General features: G+C 37.8%; 1 protein-coding gene across 1 annotated transcript in view; it reads left to right on the top strand.

The window, feature by feature from the left end:
• Positions 1-23,453, top strand: part of LOC107591196 (SH3-containing GRB2-like protein 3-interacting protein 1) — a 104,741-nt gene that overhangs the window by 1,901 nt on the left and 79,387 nt on the right. The window contains exons 2-3 of the mRNA XM_016280277.1: positions 8,431-8,512; positions 9,678-9,806. The gene's annotated coding sequence lies outside the window, so the exon portion shown is untranslated. The remainder of the gene's footprint in view (positions 1-8,430; positions 8,513-9,677; positions 9,807-23,453) is intronic.

Below are 23,453 nucleotides of genomic sequence, written 5' to 3'. Positions count from 1 at the left end.
ACAACTCCTTCCATTCTCTTTGTTTATATGCGCTCAGATTGGTCCTCTACTGTTTATAACAGTGTATTTATTACCGTTAACTGTACATAAGAAATAATGTTTCTTTGTAAATGGATTAATTTATATGCACTTGCATTACCGAAAATTGGTGGTGTTTCTTGTGTAGTGGGCTCTTGGACTGAGTCTGTTTTATTTAGTAATATTGTTTGTTTTAATATAAATAAATATATATTATATATACTATGTATGAATATATTGCACAATTTCCAACTGCCCAGAACAGTAGCCTATGAGACACGCGACCCATTGGTAACGGGGAGAGTCTGTAGATAAGACATAAATGCATACTGTAGACATCTGTCAGATATTAGAAGCTTTGTGTATCACTGTTTGGTGTAACATCGATAAATCAGTATCTCACGAGAATCTCCACAGAACGTGGCCCTCAAATATATACAACACTTTGAATGGAGATTGCTAAAAAATGGCTCAGAAGTGGCCTGTAAAGGCACATTTACAGGAGATGAATTGGTCACTAACATCACAATCTCTGAACAACAATGTGAAATCGATATGATTACGAAAATGTGATCTTCTGTAATTATTTGTGCTAATGTGAACTATTTTCTGAGCTTGTTAGCAGTTTTGAAATTCAAATTGTCAGTATAACTTTGTTAATCTATGTTTAAGATCTTAGGGTCCCAATTTGCGTCCAAAAGGATTCAACAAAATTAGTGCTATCTGCATGAGGGATGAGTTTTTATCGTCTGGTTATCCCACATTGTTGCAGGTGAATATTCAATGTTTCACACAATGTATGGTAATAATATTGTATATTGTGTTCAATAAAATCTGAAGCTACTTTTCTATGAAGTGATTAAAGACAAAGCATGAATATATTCTGTGTTAATGTCTTTCTTCATCGCTTTTATGTTACATGAACTCTAGTTTATTTAAATCAATCTCTTTTTGAATTCACCCAGTTTATCCATTTTAATGATTCTAACAATATAATACAATATAACAGTAAAATAAATTAATAGACATAAAATATTATAATATTACATACAATATATACAATACCTTTTAATTATTATGACATCATATGTGCATCTTTCATTTAAAGGGGTCATATGATGCGATTTCAATTTTTCCTTTCTCTTTGGAGTGTTACAAGCTCTTGGTGCATAAAGAAGATCTGTAAAGTCGCTGTTACGGGGCTGACGAGATGTGAGATGTGTGGATCCATATGCAAAGCTTTTTATTAGGAGAAGACAGAGACATGGTCATAAAACAGGCATGGGTCAGATAATGGCAGACAGGTATATGGCGGGCAAGACACAAGAATAATCCTAGGGCTAGCGAAGGTCAACGAACGGCGAACAGAATCAAAGAGGGTGAGACTAAAGGGATAAATCCAGAAAACCAGGCAAGGATCAGAAACTGAGAAAACAGGCAAGGCAAGGCAAGGCAAGGCAAGGCAAGGCAAGGCAAGGCAAGGCAATACTAGGCTAGGCTAGGCTAGGCTAGGCTAGGAGGCTAACGAGGGCTCTGTAGTGTAGCTATCAACAGATAGGCGCTAAACAATACTCGGCAGAGGGAAGGGATCAGAGTGAGTGTTAAATAGTGAGGGAGTGATATGAAACAGCTGGGTGCAATCAGTGTTAACAGCTGTGTGCAATCCGTGCTGAGTGCAATCAGTGCAATGAATGATGGGATATGAAGTCCGGGGTGATGTGCAACAGTGTGCATTGCAAGAGTCAATGAAATAGGAAAGGGTGACCTCTGATGGCTAGCAGATGGAAGTTCATGGACCGGATTCGTGACAGTTGCAAAGACTAAAGTCTCAAATCCAAAGAGATATTCTTTATAAAAGTTAAGAGTCAGCGGTTCTAAAATGGCTCGTTCTAACACACCCCCACATACCTACGTCACTATGTGGGAAGATTTGCATAACGCCGCCCAAATGTTCACGCAAAGAAAGAAGTTTTTATTCTCGCTGTAGTATTGTTGTTTCCGCAGCCATGTCGTGAAGACACTGTGTGCTTCGTTGTGAAAGCGAAACTACTTTGTTTGGTCTTCCAAAAGAGGATGATATCTGCTTCGTCATGCCTGGAGCTGATCCGTGCTGGTTGCTGAGGAAATACTACAACTTTGCGCTGTGGATCGCCGGATCGGCTTTCACCGTGGACGAAGCGGAGTCCAGCCCGGAGTCGTCACATGTCCTTCTGAACACTCCTTCGTCGAAATCACCGGCCGCGCAGTTCTCAAGCCCACCCGCCTCTGCTCAATCTAACCCTCCGGCCATTCCTCACGCTAGCGCCCAGCCTCTGCTCACTGTAGGCCACCGTGTGGGACGCTGTTTCGTTGTGAAAGCGAAACTACTTTGTTTGGCCTTCCAAAAATGGACACGACTAGAAATCAGTGGTTAAGTTGTATTTACAACACTGTTCCAGAACACTTCAACCCAAATATTCAGATGTGTGCAGCACATTTTATGCAGGACTGTTTACTGATCCTGGTAGAGTAGGCTACAATGCCGGCTGTTTTGACTCACGGACTGTAAGTATATTTAAAGAGTTTTTATATATCACAGCACACCTAGCTTTTTCAGACCGATGAGTTTTGTAAAAATAGACACGTTTCAGAAAGGCGGGGCATAGAGGAGAAACAATAATGTACAGTATGTGGAAAATAATGTTTTTTTAACCTTAAACCGCATAAACACATTTCATTACACCAAATACACCAAATACTGTTCTTTTTAGCAGCATCATATGACCACTTTAAGGAAATTGCCATGATTTCAACAATAATAAAATCTGCTGTTGGCATTTTTTGAAATAAATTAATTCTTTCATTAGGAATGGAAGCATTATATTAATAAAAAAAAATGACAATGATGTTCTTTTAAACTTTCTATTAATCAAAGAATCCTGAAAAAATGTATCATAGTTTCCACAAAAATATTAAGCAGCACAACTATTCAACGATAATAAGAAAAAAATATTTAAAATTTTGTTTTATATATATATATATATACATTTTTTTTTCAAATAAATTCAGCCTTAGTGAGCATAAGTGACTTATTTCAAAAACATTAGAAATACAAATACCAGCGTCATATATTAAATACAAATAAAATGTACAGTATATTATGTGAAAACATGAATCTTGATCTTAAATGAGGCCATCCGATTTGCATTTGAACCCTTTTTGTCGTCACCTTTTTTGAAGCTGAATCCAGTGTGACAGGTCACATTGCATCCAGTGAATATCAGTCCTGAGCTGTTCCTCCAGCTAAGTCAGCCCTCAAATGACACAATCCTGTGTGAATCATTTTGAGGCCTTTTGCCCAGAATATCAAGAATTTATGTAAGGCAAGAAAGGAGAAAGTCAGACAGTCTGATGAACATAGGCCATTTCAGGCCAGGATCCTTCACATTTCATTTTCATCTGCTGATTATATATATAAATACATACATATATATATATTTAAAAAAAGATGGCAAAAGTAAATTATGAAGGCATGATAAAAACTGGGACATAAAGGTGCTTGAAGCTGAAGAGTAAACACATCTTGACCTGTATGCATTTATTCTATTAACATATGTTTTCAGTGAATTCAACATATTTATAGGAGAACCGTCAGATAAGTGCCTGCCCTAAAATAGCCAAGTAAAGACACATTTCTCTCTTATGTTCAAGCACCTTGCAGTAATGAAAGTTATCGACAAATGTTATGACTTTCAATCTGTTACTGTTACTGATAAATTCATGAGGGAGTGCTGTATATACTACAGGACCTCCATGTCAATCGATAACTAAAGGTTTGGAAACATCATGCAGAGTGCTCGAAGAACCCCCTGAGAGTGTGTTAACCTTGTAAATGAAGGCTGTAAATCAGTCCCATGATGGCTAGCCAGAGCTATTTTTAACCTCCAACCAATTAGGAGAAGAGACTGGTGACAGTCTTTCTCCTTGTGAGTTGATGCTCAGTGTCAAGATATCTACCTTAGCCTGCTCTCCAAAATCGATTGAAAATGAAATCCATAGAACACTCAAGCACACACCGACATAAATGTATGTGTGCATATTTAAACATCCAAACACACACAAACATGAGGACTATTTGGGTGGTTTGGTCACAACAATAAGCTTTAAATATTGCATATTATGAATTTGTGCATGATATTAACATGCCATAATGGTAATTCATAACTATTTTACGTTTTGGCAAATCAGAGGCCAATTCGCATTAATTTTTTTCAGTCTCATTCACACGTTTTCATATGATCTGCTTACACTCAAGTCAGGTTTAGGAGTGGACCTTATTTTTTATTACATTTTTTTCAAAAATCGTACATTTCTGTATTAATCGCATCGTATGAATTAATATGAAATAGCCACCTTGCAAAATAGTTGCGTTTTCTAGTGAAATGGGTTGATGGGACTGTGTATGAGGTGGGTAAATACTGTTAAACTTAATCTAACCCTAAATCTAAATTAGGGTTATTAGATTAATAGTTTAATATTGTGTAGCTAAATCTGTAAAAAAAAAAGATTGAGTTTAAAAACGTGAGACACTGCACAACAGGATGGAAAACAATGTAAGGGCTCAAGAACAAAGTGACGTGTGACTCGGAATTTGTGCTCTGCATTTAACCCATCCAAGTGCACACACACACAGTAGCAAACAGACAGAGCAGTGGGCAACTGCTGCGGCACCCAGGGAGCAGTTGGGGGTTTGGTGCCTTGTTCATGGGTCTCACCTCACCTTGAGGGTGGAAGACAGCGCTGGTTATTCACTCCCCCCACCTACAATTTCTGCCAGACATGAGACTCAAACCCGTGACCTTTGGGTTACAAGTCTGACTCTCTAACCATTAGGCCACGACTGCCATGACTGCTTTTAGTTAGATACAGGAAAAACTGAGGCGTCTTAAGATATTCAATTTCCATTCTTCTTGGAAAATTCCCATCTGGAGTCAGACAAGGGGCTTGGTGAGACCTCCTTGTTTTACTCTTTATTGCTGTGACCAATTTGGAAATCACCCCCAGTGACAGGCCTAGAGTTCCAAAATGGCCAGAAACAGCCATGTCATTTAAACTGGCCCATTTAGACTTGTGGATTCAAAAAGTTCTTACACAGAGAGAGTTTTCTTCTGTTCTGTCTGGACAGCAAAATTACATTGCTCCTCTTTCTTCATCTCTCCCTTCCTCCCTCACTCGCTGTCTGTTTGATGTACTTAACCAGAGAGCGCTACGAAATTCATTTTCCACACTCATTAGTTGTGGGTCAGCAGTGCTCCCTCACTGGGCACTCATGCGGCAGCTGTCTAGGCTTTCAGCACTGATGGTGTGTCAGAGAAGATTTTTCCAGTCTGCTTGCTGGTTGGTTGATTTATTTTATTGCTTGTTCACAGTTGCACAGCAGCCCATGACAGCATGCCTTATTAGAAACAAGCAGTTTACAAGCAGCCTGATACTGAAGTAAAAAGAGTTGATATAAGAGATGTGTGCATGTTTTGTTGTCTTTAAATAATTAACTGTCAAACAAACAAATAAATAAATAAATGACAGACTGTCACATACTGTATTTAATACAACTGTTCATTTGCAATAACTGTTGGCCAAAACAATGGATTTATTTTTGCTCATCAAGAATGATACACTACATTTATCAACTCATCTGACCATATAAGTATTGAATAATACTCAAAGTTAACAAATAATTTAAAAATTATGTGACATGGTGCAGTATCAGCTAGCTGCATAATTCTCTAAATGATTCTTTCCCTCCACCCACACGCCCTGCTTCCGCTCAGCTGTGTCTTCTCCGGGGAGAAAAGCAGTGCAGTGAAGCTGGCAGACAGAGGGAGGGATGGATAAAGCAGGGAGAGGAGGAGAAGAATGGGAAGCTGCTCTCCCCTAGGGAACAATGCTCTGCCTCAAATGAGGAACCTGAAATGCTTTCTGACATTTGGTGGATGCAGCATGTGCCTGGCCTCAGCTGGCCCACAGAATGAGTGAACACACACTCACTCACACAAACACAAATTAGAATTATGCATAAAACAGTGATTTAGAAAATGCACTCACTTTATCCATCTTTATACTTCATTTAGAGTGTTGGAATGTGTGCATGATTTAACAAGTGATGCAAACCTTCTATGAGAACCTTATATGGCATTTTAAGATGTCTTACTTCCCCACAAAGCAGGAGAGAGAGTAAGAGAGAGATCATATCATGAGTTGTGACTGTATGATATAATGTTGAATGCTAATCATTCCACAAAACATCAGAGCTGCTGAACAGGCTGCGCTAGAACACAATGTCTGAGACATCTGATGATCTGCGGTTACTATGGCAACCTCATCAATGTACTGCATCTGTAACTGGTAAACCTCAGTATTAAACTTTGGAAATTCTTAAGAAATGAAACCTTGTCTTTTCATGTAAACACAAAGGTGAAAACATTTCACATTTACATAGGGGTAGGCATGATGCCATTTGACTGTGACTGCCTTAAAGGGGTCATATGATGCGATTTAAATTTTTCCTTTCTCTTTGGAGTGTTACAAGCTCTTGGTGCATAAAGAAGATCTGTAAAGTTGCAAAGACTAAAGTCTCAAATCCAGAGTCAACCACGCCTACCTAAAACGGCTCGTTCTAACACGCCCCCACATATCTACGTCACGATGTGGGAAGATTTGCATAACGCTGCCCAAATGTTCACGCAAAGAAAGAAGGCATAACTTTTATTCTCGCTGTAGTATTGTTGTTGCCGCCCCCGTCATGTCGTGAACGCACTGTGTTTCGTTGTGAAAGTGAATCTACTTTGTTTGGTCTTCCAAAAGAGGATGATATCTGCTTCGTCATGCCTGGAGCTGATCCGTGCTAGTCGGTGAGGAAATACAGCAACTTCGCGCTGTCGATCGCAGGATCGGCTTTCACCGCGGACGAAGTGGAGTCCAGCCCGGGGTCGTCACATGTGGTTGCTGCAAGCCCACCGGACGCTCCTTCATCGAATCCGCCGGCCACACCGTTCTCAAGCCCGCCCACCTCTGCTCACTCAAGCAGGCCTCCGCTCACTCTAGGCCGCGGTGTGTGAGGCTGTTTCGTTGTGAAAGCGAAACTACTTTGTTTGGCCTTCCAAAAGAGGACATGACTAGAAATCAGTGGTTAAGTTGTATTTACAACACTGTTCCAGAACAGTTTAACCCAAATATCCAGATGTGTGCAGCACATTTTATGCAGGACTGTCTCCTGATCCTGGTAGAGTAGACTACAATGCTGGGTGTTCTGACTCACAGACTATAAGTGGTTTCACTGGATGCAACAAATGCCTAGTTTGTAATGGGTTTTCATGTTTTTGTCTCTTCGCTCTGGCCAGGACAAGGCGCATCACAGTATGGTAAGGGGCGTAACATTTCCTCACACGCTTGAGGTATTCGGCCAATCACAACGCACTGGATAGCTGGCCAATCAGAGCATACCTCGCTTTTCAGGCATCGACGCGTTTCAGAAAGGCGGGGCATAGAGGAGAAACAATAATGTAGCCTACAGTATGTGGAAAATAATGTGTTTTTTGAACATTAAACCGCATAAACACATTTCATTACACCAAATACATAAAATAATGTTCTTTTTAGCAGCATCATATGACCCCTTTAAGGGTTTTCAGTCAATCCGGGATTGCGGTGGTTATATGGATTTATTGATCTGTGTGCTCTGTACAGAGAAAATGACCCACAGCAAGCAGTGTGAAATCAAATGTACCCTTTATTCAAAGTCAGTCAGTCAAAATAAATAAGCTTCAGTGTTTCCAGATTGGTATATTTTGGTGTTTATTTAGTTATAGGCATTTTCGACCTAATGGACAATATGCCTCATATGAGAATTCTGCCATTTTTGTCATAATTTTTTTCTGAAAGGCATGCACATTTCCATCAGATCTCAGATTATGAATTGGGTTTAATAGCATTCTGTGGTGGAAAAAGTTTCTATTTATTATCATAATTTTAAAAAAAATGTAATCCTTATTATTTTTATAAAGGAAAAAGCAGTTAATTTTAGCCCAATAAAAACCACTATCATTTGCAGCTACAGTAAATAATATGCAACGTATCTTGAATATCGTCATTTAATGCTACCATATATTCTCAAAAGCAATATATGCCATAGTGCAGTGGAATCTATTTTATAAAGTAATTCGTGGATCAGTTAAATCGGTCCAATCGGTCTTGTTTTCATGCGCCTCTTTAATCACGTGGAAACAGCTTCCTCTCTCTAATACCGATCACGTCCTAATTTTGAATTAACTCTCCAATATTAGCCAGATTCTTCATAATTTACAACAAATTGTTTTTTTTTCTGTGAATGTTTGTAGTGGAAAAAGTTTGTTTAGGCTATGTTGTGAAGGGCAGGTCCACACACACACACACACACACACATAGGCGGCGGCTGTTATTGATCACAGTGCGCGAAGCAGGAATCCGAAGAAATGTGGTAATGTGGATTAATTTACTGTTGTGCTTTAATTTGGAGTTATGGGAGGAGGTTCTGTTTTCATTTAATGTGACGCCGTTTTATTTCCTCCTCTATATCGACAACGCAGTGTCAAATAGATCATGAGCGCTTTCGTGATACGCTGCACAAAATCGTCTAGCCTATAGGCTACAGGTAGTTCTGTACAAAAATCAACATGTAAACATCTTAAACAAGATACAATTACTTTTTTTTTTTAAAGCAAAACTAGCATGAGCTATTATTGAACTTGTTTCCAGATAATATCTAATATATATCTAATATATCATTTTATTTTTCATACCCCATGGGTAGTTTATTTTTCTTGTTTAAGCATAAACCCAATATAGTTTAACGTCTAGCCTATAGGCTACAGGTAGTTCTGTACAAAAATCAACATGTAAACATCTTAAACAAGATACAATTACTTTTTTTTAAAGTAAAACTAGCATGAGCTATTATTGAACTTGTTTCCAGATAATATCTAATATATATATCTAATATATAATTTTATTTTTCATACCCCATGGGTAGTTTATTTTTCTTGTTTAAGCATAAACCCAATATAGTTTAATTTTTTTTAGGTTGTAAAGATTCTGTCCTTCAGTGTTGAAGTGTATATTTGACAGTCTGATTAGGGGTGAAGATGGATTTGGATTTGAGATGTGTGACTAATTTGGAGTATTTTGGGATTTATGGTCAGAATAGTGTAGTTCTAACCATGTCTTCTACACCCTTTGTGCAAGTGTACATACTGCATAAAAACGTTAAGCATGTTTTTTGAGATAATATCTAATATATATATCTAATATATAATTTTATTTTTCATACCCCATGGGTAGTTTATTTTTCTTGTTTAAGCATAAACCCAATATAGTTTAACTTTTTTTAGGTTGTAAAGATTCTGTCCTTCAGTGTTGAAGTGTATATTTGACAGTCTGATTAGGGGTGAAGATGGATTTGGATTTGAGATGTGTGACTAATTTGGAGTATTTTGGGATTTATGGTCAGAATAGTGTAGTTCTAACCATGTCTTCTACACCCTTTGTGCAAGTGTACATACTGCATAAAACCGTTAAGCATGTTTTTTTTTGTGTGTGCATTAGCTTTTAAAGGTGGATTAACATTTGTGTTTGTGTCTACATAGGTGATGCAGCAAGTGCAGTTGTGCTGGATCAGCCGGTTTGTTCTCTGTTTACATACATTTGGGTTTACCTCATGGCAGCCACAACATGTTTCCTTCGATCCTAGGACCTCAGATTTCAAGAAAGTCACGGTAAATAGTTTGATCTGTATTACCCAAGGTAATTTACAGTTGTTTATTTAGTTTTGGAGTTTGTCTGTAACTAAGTGATACAGTAGCTGCATAACACGTAGGATAATCTTCATCATAACCACTTAAAATGCATAGATTCAAGCCTGTTAGTGTTCGTGATATCTTCTATTATTACAAGTGATAACATGTTAAGACAAATATAGGGATGACTCTGCATTTTAACCTGGAGGTCTAAAAGATTTCCAAGACAACTTAATGAATAAAAATGACAAAATGATGGCCACGGAATGATGGCAAAATCTGCTCAAGAAATGCATCTGATTTTCTGCACTGGCTCTTTTCAGTTTTAAAGGGATAGTTCTCCCAAAAATGTAAGTTCTACCATCATTTACTCACCCTCAAGTTGTTACAAACCTGCATGAGTTTCTTTCTTCTTTTGAGCACAAAAAATATAGTTTGAAGAATTTTGGTAACCAAAGATTGGACGGTAGCCTTCAACTTCCATAGCATGGGGGGGAAAAAAACTACTATGGAAGTCAGTGGCTACTGTCAACTGTTTACTTTTTTTGTGCTGAACAGAAGAAAGAAACTCATACAGGTTCGGAACAACATGAGGGTAAGTAACTGATGACAGAATTTTCATTATTGGGTGAACTCTCCCTTTAATATCATGTCACAACACCAGGAGAATCCAAACTTATTCAACACAGAGGGCATAATTTATACACAGTCTCTTTAATCCAAATCAACCTAGTATTTTTTAAAACTATGCACATTCTCAGTCTTTTTAAAAGCAGGAATGTATTTTCACTAAAAAGGAACTAGTGTAGCCAGCTGCAATAGGATTGACCGTAACAAGTAAGGACTTGTGCTGGCTTTGAAATCCCCAGAGGTTTGCATTACTGTTAACATTGTGGAAAACATGCCGTGTTAGATAGCTTGTCAGATAAAGTGCATTAGTTTCATTCGATTCTTTCTATTTTAATAATGCATTGTGAAGACTGAAGGGCATGATGACAGCTTAAGTTGAATGGGTTAGTGTTTGAGGGAACCACTGTTTGCAACACCTCCTTGAGATCTGCTGTACAGTACGTGACTCGCTGCACACACTCAGCTCAGGTTACACGTATCCAATATAGGGTAGCGTTTGCCCAAGACAAGACCCAGAATATGATCTAGTAACTTGCCAAGACATGCTTTCTGTGACATTACAAACTCTCCACTTTTTGCAGTCAGTACTCTTTAACTATCTAACCAGGAATGTTTCTTGTAAGGCTTCTTGTTCTTAATGATCAAAACTTATTTATGTTGGGCAAAGAGAACCACCCCATGAATCCAACCTGTAAAGTGTTCTGTGTCATTCTTTGTTGTTTATGATTTTTAAATGATGTTTATCATTTAAAAATAGAGGGACCATAACAGCTACATTTAGGCTTTTTTAGTACTGCTCTGATTGCGCTATTTAACAGATATTTAAATGTTTACATTAATTATTTTAATATTGAAATGTATTTATCATGTGAATTAAGCAATGCTGTATTTTTCCCCGTTTTCTCACAGATTCATATATATATATATGTATATATATATATATATATATATATATATATCCCCCCCCAAACACATTTTTTTTTCTAATAAATAAATCATAAAAAATATATATTTAAATAGACCTAAAAATCAAGAAGTTGATTGAATTCATACATTTTTCTCCTCAATAAATTTTGATTTTATTCAACATACAGTTCTGGAAACACAAAATGTACTTTGGTAAATTCATATATTGACACATTTTCTGATAATAGAAAAGATTGGACAATGCAGCATCGGACAGTTAATGGACATGCAGGTAGATTTCTATTTTTTTCCCCCAAACACATTTTTTTTCTGTCTATGCTGGAGCAATATTAAAACTGCAGAGCTGTTGTACACATTCAGCTTAACAAGAACAATTGCTAACCAGTCGTTTGTTTTTGATCAAATAATCATTTTGGTTTACAGTTGATTTTCCTTTTAATATTTTGCTCTAATAATAGTTTCAAATGATGGTTACTGTTTTTAATTATAGAAAAAAGTCTCAGTGTTTTGCTGACACTCTTTCTTGGCTTTTCATGCTGTTCATGGCTCCCAGCACACGATGAGGATCCATTTGAAGTCCGTACCATATTTACTCACACTTACCTGAGAAAATCTAACAGCTGGTCAAAATTTGTGACACAGCCCTGCAAAAGTCCACATTAAAGTGAAATCGGAATCGCAAAAAGTTGTCATAAGAAAGGGGGGAATGGGGGACACTTGTCTGCGTCGGCGAGCGAGGGGAACTATCGTTCAGATCCCTTTCCGAAAGCTTGCAGTCACACAGCACAAATACATGACACACTTTGGAAACAAACCCTGTTTCATTTGAGATGTCTGAATGCCTAGCAACAGCTGTGCTATTAATTAAGCAGATTATGCAAGTGACAGTGATTCAAACCCACTGTAATTGAAACAGCGATGCTGCCACTGCGCAGACGTTTTTGCTTGTTCTCATTTCAACTTGGCACGACAGAGTGACATGATGTTGCAAGGTGGCTGTAACCAAAACCAAACCGTTACGTACGTCATACTTGTCATACCGCCATCGCAACCTCTGTTGATCCAGTCGTGGCTCCGCGACAGTTGCAGCAGCTGGCATTTGCTTGACTCCTTTCACGTCCCATAAATCAGCACTCTATTCCAATCAGCGTTTGGCAGTGTCCTGTGACCTTGATTCTCAAGGTTTAACAGCTCCCTGCATTTCTACAAAAGCAAAGTTTGGAAGAGCAAGGAAAACATATTTGATAAATGGCTCCCCAGTTTATCTTAGAAAAGGCAGAGAATGAGAATGAGGGAGGTCAACAGGATAGGCCTTTGTGTGGGACATTTAAAAGAGTTTAAACACATACACACGCATACACAAACACATGGACTGACAGTACATTAATAGAATGGAATATTGCATTTATTGTAGTTCTACTTTACCTCAGTTTATGGTAAATTTAAGTTAAATGATTTGAGACCTGCTAGAGGCCCTCAGCAAACTTCCAAGTGGGACACAACAGGATGATTTAAATTATTTAAATGAATAGCAATTAATATATATTAAAAAAATCCAAAAACTTCTGGAATCACAAAATGACACACTCATTTTCTGATAAGAGATTGAAATCAAGCAGTTTGGTCATAATTACAGAAGAAATCCTGGAGAAAATAACCTATGCTATATAATATTCTGTTTGTCTGCCTTTGTTGTGTTGGACAATAGATAAAAAAAAAGATCACACACACAGATGGTTGGTTGGTGTGTTGGTGGTTGGCTTTGGGCAAGTTCAAATTTGAACTGGTCTGAGTAGGCCAGCAGAGGAAATCATCACTGTTTAGCCTTTGGTGGATGAAAAAGCATGATGAAAGATGCTGGAATATTCTTGGTGAGCTGTGTTTCATGTTAGATGATTCAGTCTTTGAGTGGGTTGAAGCCTCGTATATTCAAACAATTCTTGGTAAGAAAACAAAGGAAAGGAAACCCATTTTTAATCTCTTTATCATGTCTTTGTGCATGTAACAGCAATTTTTTCATAATGCTCTATCACATTCTAGTTAACTGGCCTACAAGCATAGTCTCTGCCAACTTCTTTGTGTGTTCCTTTAAAGCCTTATGCTTTGCCACACTGCCTCAAGGAGAAGAGCAGGCACAGTCGTTTCTCTTTCATGTGTCAATGCAGATTTTTAGTGTGTAGGAGTGCCCTACATACAGGTTCCCTAGTGTTTCTGCCGGATATCTCTCCTTCTAGTGCTCCAATCTCATGAGATCCGACCCCTGCGATTGACCTAACCAATGTGGGGTCCATCAGAGTGTCATACGGCGGAAGTGATTCTTCCTCCGAGTCTAGAAATAGAGCTTGACAAAAAGTGTCAGTTCACTGTAAATGTATTTAGCTTGAGAAATCCCACATCTATTACAGAGACCTGGTTATTTGCACCAGTTAGGCACTTCTCCGTCACTACATACGCACAACCCAAATTATAGTGTCATGTCTTGAATTAATCCGGCCATAAATGGAGTTAGATAATGAAGAGTATGACAGAGGGTCAAGGTGGACAAGCTCCATTTTATAATGATAGAGACAGTAGACCGGCAGGAAACAATATTGAGGGATAATAATTAAAACATGTAGTATCATATACCAAAGTCCCTTAAGTCATTTCACTCGGTGGCCATCTTTGAAACGCCTCTCAGTCAGCTATTTCAGTCATGTAAGTACAGCTCCTATCTCTTTGAATGGGGAAACATCAAATTCTCCAAAGCTGTTCACCAAGCTTCCGAATAAACTTCCTATTTGAAATCACCAAAAAAAATGTGACAACAGTTGTCTCATAGATGTTGTTTCTTATTCTCAAATAGCATAAAAAAAGGTATTTTTCAGACTAGACCAGTCTTATACCGGGAGCTGCAGTGATGCGATGAGTTTACCAATTAGTGATTGGCTCATTTATTCAGAAGGTGGGACTATTCCGCCATATTGTGCATTGCACTTTCTCCCATTCATAAGTAACCGGTGTGCACCGTCTTTGTATATCCAAAGTCTTTGCTTATAACACTTAAATGCACAAAATGCATGTAAAGACACTGACTGAAATGTATGGTACTGTATATTATGTACCAAACAAATATTTTTCAAGTAGATGATCATTTGTTTAACTTGTCTTTATATAAATAACATGTAATATTAGAGGAATAGTTCACTCAAAAATGAAAATGTTCATGTAAATGAAAATGTACTCACCCTTAGGCCATTCAAGAGCTTTGTTTCATCATGGGAACAGATTTGGAGAAATTTAGCATTGCATTTAGCACTTACTCACTAATAGATCTTCTTCAATGAATGGGTGTCGTCAGAATGAGAGTTCAAACAGCTGAAAAAAACGTCAAAAAGCTGTGTATTTGTAATAAACAAATCCATGCTTAAGATGTTTTTAACTTTAAATTGTTGCTTCCCCTAAGAGAGTCAGCTAACTATATTTCTTTGTTGCCTTGTCTGAAAAGGAGAGAAATAAGCACAGATCAAGCACTGTTTATAAGCGGAAATGGTCCAAAACAGTTCTAAACAAATATGCCGTTGGATTTTAATGTGAGAGGACAACAGGGAATGGACCTTTTCACTGGAGGAAGCGTTATTATGGATTATAGAGTGGTTATTTGGACAGAAGCAATGGTTTTAAGTTAAAAATGCCTTGATAGATTTGTTTATTGCAAACACGCAGCTTTTCACTTTAAAAGATGCTAAATGTTTGACTGGAGTCATGTGAATTACTTGTTACCTGTTTGAACACTCATTCTGAAGGCAACCATTCACTGCAGAGGATCCATTGGCGAGTAAGTGTAAATTTCTCCAAATCTCTTCAGATGAAGAAACAAACTCATCTGTGTCTTGGATGGCCTGAGGGTGAGTACATTTTCAGCAAATGTGCATTTTTGCATGAAATATTCATTTTATCCACACACTAGCCTATGCAGTTAGTGTACCCAGTTAATGGGAAGTGTATTACTCTGCTTTAGGTGTGGAGTGAGGGAGATGCGGGAAATGAGATCAGGGGAGGGGTGCAGAAGTGCATTTACTGCCTTGTTTATTCAGGCCTAAGGTCCCATCTAGAACCGCTAACTGCTGTGAGTAAAACTAAATATATACAAACACACACACACACACACACACATTATAATGACACCAGACTATTTAGAGGTCCTAAACTGAGAACCTCTCTAGAGAATTCAAATTATAAGAGTGGTGTGCTAAACTTTTCCACTGTCTCATTCTCAGCTGTGCTCTCAGGGCCAGTCAACACACTTGACCTTCTATCCATTAATAAATCATGTGAGTGAAGATTACAAAAATCTTTAAAATATCAATTTATGTGAAGATGCTGAATGATTGGTCTAGTGCAGCATTCTGTAGTCTTGGTATAATGACCAAACTGTCCATTAGAATGCTGTTCCTGACAAGCAGTCAGGCTCATGGCACTTTCTTCTCAGTAATTTCAACTAATATCAGTATTTCATGGCCATTTATTTATTTATTCATTCAGCAAGACGTCATGCAAGTAATGTTCAGTCTGCTGCTCAATGTCGCAAAATAAACTCCTTCAGGATGATGCAGCACTCTTTTGCTTCCGTTGGGGTCCTGATCACACTTTCTGGGTTTATTTTGTGATAATGACCTGCTCAGTGTGCATTATTCTTTTGATTATGTCTTTTTCCCATAAATATGTCTTTAATAGCATCAGTTGGTTATGATAGAGTAATAATTTATTGCAGTCATTGAACTACTTTTAAATGATTCTTTAATAAGGTGAAAAAATATATTGCTTTAAAGTGTTTGGCTTTTATTAGGTCGTTCCTAGATTCTCATAAGTCCTCAAGCTCTTTTATCTTAGTTATACATCTTTTTTTAGTATTCTATGGGGAGACATTTTGAGACAGAGGGAAGAGTTTATTAGCACTAATAGAAATAGGAGTAAAACATATTTAAATTTTAAAGTGCTATTACTGTGATCATAGATTTTATATTAAGGGCTTTAAAAGATGCCTTTAATTGATTGGAAAGTAGGAAAATCCCGTGAGTTTTGACAAGAGGGTGGCATTCTGTTTAAATGATTCAGTTATGTGTTGAATGTCTGATCTGATTGAATTGTCTAAACTTATTCACGTGAATAGGTAATTTCTGCCACAGGGAGCAAGCACATATTTTAAGCTACAATAATCATGCAACTTAATTATTTAGTTATTTAGTTTTAAAATACATTAGGCTCAACAATCTGAGAAGACACGTCAGTCAGTCTGAATGAGCATGATGTTTCTGTCTGTACTCTTCAGACGGGCGTACAAAAAAAAAGACATCATCTACAATTCTAGAACGTGGTGGGTACCTTCCTCACAGCATTTACAGGCACTGCTGATTCAGACTAGCTTGCACTGAGATCTTTGCACACTAATGAAGTCATAGCCTCTCTTGAACCCAAAACTACTGAAGGATAACTGTTAAACACGTCTGCTTGTGTGGAAAGTCCCCATGTCTTCATAAGCTTTGTGTAGCACTGACTCTCGTTCCGTTGCCGATGAGCGACGATGATTACGGGAGTGACCCAAACCAAAACAACATTCCTGGTGCAGAGCGATGGCACAGATTAGCAACGTGCCCGTCTGCTCCTCTCCTTTGCCTACGTGCCGTTTGCCAAGCAGTGCCCTGTATAGAAGATGGCCACTTTCACACACCCTCATTAGCTCACTTCCTGCCGACTTGCTGACCTAAAGGAGTTGAGCTAGAGAAGCTTTTAGAGCATATCGCAGCATCTCATATCAGCAACAATTGCTGAATATCAAACTAAAATACAGAAGAAAAAAAAAGGTTAAAACGAGACTTAAGACACTTGGACTGTAACTCTGATGGTTGTAAAAATTGTTTATCAGAGTATGTTTCATGTAAGTGAATGACCTGCATCACCTCTCGTTTGTAGCACTGACTTTGTTCATTAGCTCTAATGGTTCTGACTGAGAGGAATAGATATGAAGTTATTCTAAACTAGTTTTTTTTTACATCTTTTACTGGAATTCGTCCTTTGGTTATGCCAGTGAGTTGTGAAGATATCATTTTGTGTAAACACCTCATTATTAAAAGGCCATTATAAGAAACCTTTTTTTCAATTGATACAGATGATTGTTATGACTGATGTTAGTATTCTATATATTTTTGTTAAAACGATCCTTCAGAGATCATTATAATATGCTCATTTACTGCTCAAGGAACATTTAATATTATTATTATCAGTATAAATAAATAAATGAATAAATCTTAATGACCCAAGACTTTTGAATCAAAGTATATGTTGAAAATGAAGCACTGAGAAATTGTGTAAAATCAGTCATTTGAATTGAAGTGCTACAAGTACATTTAGGCATCACAACACTATAATGTACAGTATACACAATGACTTTTAAATCTTGCTCAAATTACTTTTATAAATTAAGATTAACATTTATTATAATTGAAAATACATTTAAATCTGTTTTTTAATACCAGTAGTGGTGAAATATTTTTTTGTACTTTGCATTTTATTTAGTGATTTCACTGGAACCAAGAGCATTCGGATGAGAAACGCAGTGCACGTGTCAGACGTTGCCACCTATGTCTGCTGTGATAGCAGAAAGCACTGCCTAGATTTAGGCCCCCTAAGTAGGGATCTATCAACGCCTATGGGCGGACTTTGTCTTGAGGGACAATCACACCCAGTGAGATGGGCAATTGTGGGCGGTTTTGAACTCGGCAGCACTTTGGGGCCTATTTTTGACTCCAGCAGCACCGTGGCAGAATTGCACGTTTACATGTCGATCACACCCTCCGAAGATCCCCAGATAAGCAGCCATTTACCAAACAATTAAGGCCATTTACCATTTCTAAATCAGTTTGTAACTGCTAGTGTGCGTCGCTGTACGTGAAGACTAATGATGCAGACGCCCAGAGCCTGCCTGCCATCTATTGGAGACTAAAATAACACTTGAGGGGGAAAGTAGGTCAGCAAAGGTGGAGGAGGAGAGAATTGCAGGAGAAAAACCGAGATGTGAGAGAGCGAGATAGTGGGATGAAGGAGATGAAGGGAGACTTGAGAATATCACAGCTGGCTACATGTTCCAGAAGTTGAAGTATCTGTCTTTCTGTCTGTTAAATATATCCCATCCCATATATTTGCCCAAAACCTTATGACAGAATAGTGTCAGCATAGCTTCAGTCTCTCATCAAAAATTGAGAGGTGTTTTACAAAGTATGTGGTTTTTGATAATAACTAGGCCTTATCTGACAGTAAAAGGCTCTTTTTATTTGTACATAACAGAAGAACAGAAGTTTTTAAAGGTGATTTTATACCAGCAGCAACAAAAAATACCAGTTAGTTATTTTAATTAGTTTCCAGTGGACATGTATGGACATGCAATCTTTGTTGTATCCTTAGCACAGTTTGAATTAAAAAGTAAATCTCACTCCAGCTATTTTACTGAAATCAGGAACAGTTTCTGTTCCATTAATTTGCAGATTCATCATCCTCTATACTGTGGTGCATTTCGTTTTTCTGGTTAATTCAGTCAGGAGGAAACTTACACATTCTTACCAAACCAGAAATTAAGAATATCAACAGAAGGGGTATCTGTTATTTAAATAAGGATATTTTTTATATTTATTTTATTTAATATAATATTATTTTTTGGTCTTTTTTGATACTTTCTCATGTTGACTAGCTGACTAGCACAAGGTGGCAGTGTTGCACTGTAATGTTCAGAATTACATACTGCGTATAGTATATAATGTATACTGCCTTCTATTTTTTAAGAAGCAGTATTGAATATGCAACCGTTAATATTTTTGAATGGTGGGGTGCTAAATTATTGCCAGACCTTAAAACAATTAATGCGATTTGAGTGCTGTCCATTTATCATCTCAGAAATATAAGTATGATTATTTAATTTTCTTTTCATTTTAAAAGTATTATTATTTTATTTTTAAAAGTCTGATATATACAAGAAAGAGAGCTGAAGTTATTTTGATATTTTTAGTTTATTATATTAGTTGATGTTATTTACATTTAATTTGCCAGACTGAAATGTATGGTCAAGTTTAGTGCATTGCATTGTGGGATACAGTAGGCCTATTACACAGAGTGCTCGGTTATATACTACACATTTAAGCAAATGTACAGTATATTTCATGCATATAGAAAATTTGGAAACTAAGCACATTATACATGTTGCACACTACAGAAATATTTAGTTGGGTGCTATTCTTACCCCAGGATTAAATTTTAACTTGTAAAACGTCATGACCAGGAAGCTTTAAAAGCACGTGAGGTGCAGCCGGCGTTAACTTCTAGGAGTGAAGCAAGCTCTAGTAGGGATGCCAGAAGTATGGCCTTGCGACGCAGCGTCTCATTCCCTCGGGGAACCATGGTTACATACGTAACCTGGAACGTTCCCCTTCGGCAACTCGAGCTGCGTCGGAAAACGCTAGGGGAACGAGATGTCCATGCCACCAGACTTGCAAATCCCTGCCTTGTGTGGAAGAGCACAGCTATGGCAAGAGAACAGAGGGGCCTGGATTGGCTTGCAAATCTAGGTCATAGAACCTGACGAGCGTGAGGCCAGGATTAAATTTTAACTTGTAAAATTAACACTTTTTTTTTTTTTGTAATATAATTTTATTTTTGGCATGCAATGTGATTTTTATGTTCAAAATACAATTTACAGATCACTCACTAAATTTAGCGGAATATTTATTAATTTATTTTTGCATTGAAACAGGAGCAGCAAACATATACCATAAACGGGCTCTTTATTGATACAAGTCATTTTAGAGGTTTATGCTCTTTAAGTATTAATAAATATACTTGAATAATGAATTAATTATACATTATTGAATTACAGCTTCAAATAAACAAATGCGTGAAAAGAAACATGTTTTTAAATTGCTTTTTTAGTTTGTTAACTCTACGCTGAGGATTGTCTCATTTTTCACGGCATTGGAAAGTGATATAAATATGGCCCCCCTGCACAATGTCACTGACCCTGGCATGTCCACAGAACTATATTTACATAACCAAGATCTTTAACAGACACATCATGCATCTGTCAATAGGGATCTATCAACGCCTATGGGCGGACTTTGTCTTGAGGGACAATCACACCCAGTGAGATGGGCAATTGTGGGCGGTTTTGAACTCGGCAGCACTTTGGGGCCTATTTTTGACTCCAGCAGCACCGTGGCAGAATTGCACGTTTACATGTCGATCACACCCTCCGAAGATCCCCAGATAAGCAGCCATTTACCAAACAATTAAGGCCATTTACCATTTCTAAATCAGTTTGTAACTGCTAGTGTGCGTCGCTGTACGTGAAGACTAATGATGCAGACGCCCAGAGCCTGCCTGCCATCTATTGGAGACTAAAATAACACTTGAGGGGGAAAGTAGGTCAGCAAAGGTGGAGGAGGAGAGAATTGCAGGAGAAAAACCGAGATGTGAGAGAGCGAGATAGTGGGATGAAGGAGATGAAGGGAGACTTGAGAATATCACAGCTGGCTACATGTTGATGAAGTTGAAGTATCTGTCTTTCTGTCTGTTAAATATATCCCATCCCATATATTTGCCCAAAACCTTATGACAGAATAGTGTCAGCATAGCTTCAGTCTCTCATCAAAAATTGAGAGGTGTTTTACAAAGTATGTGGTTTTTGATAATAACTAGGCCTTATCTGACAGTAAAAGGCTCTTTTTATTTGTACATAACAGAAGAACAGAAGTTTTTAAAGGTGATTTTATACCAGCAGCAACAAAAAATACCAGTTAGTTATTTTAATTAGTTTCCAGTGGACATGTATGGACATGCAATCTTTGTTGTATCCTTAGCACAGTTTGAATTAAAAAGTAAATCTCACTCCAGCTATTTTACTGAAATCAGGAACAGTTTCTGTTCCATTAATTTGCAGATTCATCATCCTCTATACTGTGGTGCATTTCGTTTTTCTGGTTAATTCAGTCAGGAGGAAACTTACACATTCTTACCAAACCAGAAATTAAGAATATCAACAGAAGGGGTATCTGTTATTTAAATAAGGATATTTTTTATATTTATTTTATTTAATATAATATTATTTTTTGGTCTTTTTTGATACTTTCTCATGTTGACTAGCTGACTAGCACAAGGTGGCAGTGTTGCACTGTAATGTTCAGAATTACATACTGCGTATAGTATATAATGTATACTGCCTTCTATTTTTTAAGAAGCAGTATTGAATATGCAACCGTTAATATTTTTGAATGGTGGGGTGCTAAATTATTGCCAGACCTTAAAACAATTAATGCGATTTGAGTGCTGTCCATTTATCATCTCAGAAATATAAGTATGATTATTTAATTTTCTTTTCATTTTAAAAGTATTATTATTTTATTTTTAAAAGTCTGATATATACAAGAAAGAGAGCTGAAGTTATTTTGATATTTTTAGTTTATTATATTAGTTGATGTTATTTACATTTAATTTGCCAGACTGAAATGTATGGTCAAGTTTAGTGCATTGCATTGTGGGATACAGTAGGCCTATTACACAGAGTGCTCGGTTATATACTACACATTTAAGCAAATGTACAGTATATTTCATGCATATAGAAAATTTGGAAACTAAGCACATTATACATGTTGCACACTACAGAAATATTTAGTTGGGTGCTATTCTTACCCCAGGATTAAATTTTAACTTGTAAAATTAACACTTTTTTTTTTTTGTAATATAATTTTATTTTTGGCATGCAATGTGATTTTTATGTTCAAAATACAATTTACAGATCACTCACTAAATTTAGCGGAATATTTATTTATTTATTTTTGCATTGAAACAGGAGCAGCAAACATATACCATAAACGGGCTCTTTATTGATACAAGTCATTTTAGAGGTTTATGCTCTTTAAGTATTAATAAATATACTTGAATAATGAATTAATTATACATTATTGAATTACAGCTTCAAATAAACAAATGCGTGAAAAGAAACATGTTTTTAAATTGCTTTTTTAGTTTGTTAACTCTACGCTGAGGATTGTCTCATTTTTCACGGCATTGGAAAGTGATATAAATATGGCCCCCCTGCACAATGTCACTGACCCTGGCATGTCCACAGAACTATATTTACATAACCAAGATCTTTAACAGACACATCATGCATCTGTCAAAACAGGCCCAGCAGCAAAACGTCCCAGGTTACGTATGTAACCATAGTTCCCCGAGGGAACGAGGAACGAGGGGAACGCCTTCAGCGATACCAAGCTCTGAATCATATGTGTAATCAGTCGAATCGATGGGCGAGACGTCAGAGGTGGGTGACGTCGTGACTAGAAAGCTTTAAAAGCATGTGAGGTGCAGCCGGCGCTAGCTTCTTAGGAGTGAAGCAAGCTCTAGTAGGGATGCCGGAAGTATGGCCTTACGACGCAGCGTCTCATTCCCTCGGTGAACCATGGTTACATACGTAACCTGGGACATTCCCCTTCTGGAACTCGAGCTGCGTCGGAAACGCTAGGGGAACGAGATGTCCATGCCGCCAGACTTGCAAATCCCTGCCTTGTGTGGAAGAGCACAGCTATGGCAAGAGAACAGAGGGGCCTGGATTGGCTTGCAAATCTAGGTCATAGAACCTGACGAGCGTGAGGGGCGTAGACCATCCTGCAGCGTTGCAGATGTCCTGCATAGGAACTCCTGCCAGAAAGGCCTTGGAGGCCGCCACACTTCTTGTTGAGTGAGCCTTGACCCCCAATGGTGAGGAGAGATCAGAGGACTCATAGGCAACAGTAATGGCATTCACTATCCACCGGCTGAGGGTCTGTTTGGAAGCAGGATGACCTCTCTTAGGGGGACCATAGCACACAAGCTGTTGGTCCACCTTTCTCCACAGGGCAGCTCTGTGGACGTGTGCATCCAGTGCTCGCACTGAACACATACAATTAAGCCTCTGCTGGTCGAGCTCCCTAAAGGGAGGAGGATAAAAAGCCTGGAGTACAACAGGCCGTGGTGTAGAGGAGGGGACCTTAGGGACATACCCCGCCC

This window comes from Sinocyclocheilus grahami, unplaced genomic scaffold (genome assembly GCF_001515645.1).
Source record: "Sinocyclocheilus grahami isolate Dianchi unplaced genomic scaffold, SAMN03320097.WGS_v1.1 scaffold138.1, whole genome shotgun sequence".
NCBI lineage: Eukaryota > Metazoa > Chordata > Actinopteri > Cypriniformes > Cyprinidae > Sinocyclocheilus > Sinocyclocheilus grahami.
The sequence above is the reverse complement of the archived record's forward strand: the minus strand, read 5'-3'. Positions and strand labels throughout refer to the sequence as shown.